Source organism: Otolemur garnettii, unplaced genomic scaffold (assembly GCF_000181295.1).
Source record: "Otolemur garnettii isolate 467f Iridium unplaced genomic scaffold, OtoGar3 scaffold00043, whole genome shotgun sequence".
Lineage (NCBI taxonomy): Eukaryota > Metazoa > Chordata > Mammalia > Primates > Galagidae > Otolemur > Otolemur garnettii.
In genome coordinates, this window is record NW_003852438.1 from 10,209,407 (window position 1) to 10,212,601 (window position 3,195).

General features: G+C 41.5%; 1 protein-coding gene across 1 annotated transcript in view; it reads right to left on the minus strand.

The window, feature by feature from the left end:
* SARNP (SAP domain containing ribonucleoprotein) overlaps positions 1 to 3,195 on the minus strand; it is a 71,599-nt gene that overhangs the window by 50,737 nt on the left and 17,667 nt on the right. The gene's annotated exons all lie outside the window — the stretch shown is intronic.

Below are 3,195 nucleotides of genomic sequence, written 5' to 3' on the forward strand. Positions count from 1 at the left end.
CTCCTGCCTCCGCCTCCCAAGTAGCTGGGACTACAGGCGCCCGCCACAACGCCTGGCCATTTTTTGGTTGCAGCCATCATTGTTGTTTGGCGGCCTGGGCTGGGGATTCGAGCCCGCCACCTTAGGTGTATGGGGCTGGCGCCTTAGACGCTTGAGCCACAGGCGCCGAGCCTCTTCGTTTGTTCTTTACGAGGTTTTTGTTTCTAGTCCTTACCTTAAATACTGTTATTGTTGTTAAATTTTAAGCCTTTTTAATTTTGTGAAGGCAAAAAATGGAAACCTAAACACATGTATATGTAAAAAAAAAAAAAAAAATCAAAAATCAAGTCATGCTCACTGGCTACCACCTGGTTGGTAGCAAGCTGGGATGGATCTATGAGTTTGCCACTGAAGACAGCAGTGTGATCCTGGAACAGGAACATGCTCTAGTTTCAGAGAGTGAGGGCTTTGAGGAGTGTGAACCATCTGATAACTTTTTTTTTTTTTTGAGACAGAGTCTCACTATGTCATCCTAGGTAGAGAGCCATGGCATCACAGCTCACAGTAACCTCAAACTCCAGGGCTTAAGCGATTCTCTTGCCTCAGCCTCCCAAGTAGCTGGGACTACAGGTGCTGATATAACACCTGGCCATTTTTTTTGTTGCTGCTGCTGTTGTTGTTTAGCAGGCCTGGGCCCGGCTCGAACCCTCTAGCGTTGATGCATATAGCTGGCACCCTACTCACTGAGCTATAGGCACTGAGCCTACCATCTGATAACTCTTGAAGAAAAGATAAAGCCATCTTCCCACGTCTCCTTCATTTAAAACAAAAACCTACTTACATACACTGTCACCTTAGCATAAGAGTGGTATCTGTGAACTGCAGAACAAGAAGTTGTGAGAATCTAAGATAGAATATTTCTTTCTTTTTCATTTTTTTAAATTTTGTATTTTCCAGGCGGCACCTGTGGCTCAGAGAGTAGGGAGCCAGCCCCATATACTGAGGGTGGTAGGTTCGAAACCAGCCCCAGGCAAACTGCAACAAAAAAATAGCCAGGCACTGTGGCAGGCACCTGTAGTCCCAGCTACTTGGGAGGCTGAGGCAAGAGAATCACCTAAGCCCAAGAGCTGGAAGTTGCTTTGAGCTGTGATGCCACAGTACTCTAATGAGGGCGATAAAGTGAGACTCTGTCTCTTAAAAAAAAATTTTTTTTGGTATTTTCCATCCAACAGCAGTGTGTAGGAGAGAATATTAATTTCCCCCCCCCATGTTTACATCTTGAGGCAGAAGACTCTGCAACTACATGATAGACTATACAGGGAAAAATACCTGGGCTACTGCAGTGAAAAAGTGTGTTTTATGTAAATTTTGAAAAAAAGTATGTTAAGAGCATGATTTTTAAACTTAGGCTTTATTGTAAAACTTTTATTTTTTTAAACCCAGTTATTTCACTTGATTTGCTAGCTTCAAAGAGATCCGAACCTATGCCCAGTGATAAAGGCTCAGTGTTAGCATGGCTTGTGCTGGCCATTGTGCCATATTCTTTCTTGTTGGAGATGAATCATAACCAGAGCCCATTCTTCCTTGTCAGTCTTGACCCAAAGATGTCACCATTCCTAGTTATTCATTACCACATAACTGGTATTAATTGGAAACTTTTCTAAATGGGCAGAATTGTCTGGCTGTCTTTTTTTCCATGTAACTTAAGCACACGAATGTAAATAAAGTAATAGTTGGATGTTAAAAAAAAGTTATAAAATTACCTTCAGATTATATGTATAAGGTGTACATGAAACAAATGAATTTTGAGTTTAGCTTTTTGTCCCATCCACAAGATATCTTTTTTTTTTTGAGACAGAGTCTCACTATGTCACCCTTGGTAGAGTGCCGTAGCATTACAGCTCACAGCAACCTCAAACTCTTGGGTTTAAGTGATTCTCTTGTCTCAGCCTCCAAGTATCTGGGACTACAGGTGCCAACCACAATGCCCAGCTATTTTTTGTTATAGTTGTCGTCGTTTAGCTGGCCTAGGCTGGGCTCAAACCCAGCAGCCTTGGTGCATGTAGCTGGCGCCATAACCATTGTGCTCTGGGCGTCGAGCCACCACAAGATATCTTATTATGCATATGCAAATATTCCCAAATCCAAAAAATCTGAAATCTGAAATACTACTCGTCCCAAGCATTTGGATAAGGGATACTTAAGTTGCGGTATGATACATATTCTTACATACATATCGTATTACTACATATTGTAATACTGCTTATATTACTTATAGTAGGCAGAGGCTTGGGAGCAATATAAATGCTGGATGAACTCAGTAACATTATGGTGGCTATACATCATAGAATGCTATGCAGGAATTGGAATTAACAGACTAGATAATCATATAGTCACATCCCAATGGATACATCTTTAAAAAACAATACTTAATGAAAAAAGTGAGAAATAAATTAAGGCTATGGCCTCATTACTAAATGAAAATACTGTACCAAACAATACTACATGGCTTACAAGGACAAATATATATATTTGAAATGGGCAGAATTTCAAAAAAAAAAAAATATATATATATATATATAAAATGCATTAGAATAGTTGCCCATGGGGGTTGGCAGGGAGTGAAATGTGGAATGGAAACAAATAAAGGAATTAAACTCAAGTCCTCCAATTATAGCCTAACGATGCTTGTATTATCATGATACTTTTAAGTAACATGCTAAAATAACATTATGTCTTCTTAAAAAAGGAATATTTCAGGGCTGGGCACAGTGGCTCACTCCTGTATTCCTAGCTCTCTGGAAGGCAGAAGTGGGTGGACAGCCTGAGCAAAAGCAAGATCCCATCTCTACTAAAAATAGAAAAAAACGGCTGGGCACAGTGACTCACACCTGTAATCCTAACACTCTTGGAGGCCAAGGCTCCTAAGAGTGGACTGCCTAAGCTTACAGGTTCAAAACCAACCTGAGCCAGAACGAGACCTCCTCTCTAAAAATACAGCTGGGCATTGTGGGTGCCTGTAGTCCCAGCTACTTGGAGTCTGAGACAAGGGGATCGCTTCAGCCCAAGAGTTTGAGGATGCTGTGAGCTGTGACGCCACAGCACTCTACCGAGGGCTACACAGTGTGACTATCTCAAAATAAATAAAAAATAAAAATAGAGGCTCGGCGCCTGTGGCTCAAGCGGCTAAGGCGCCAGCCACATACACCTAAGGTG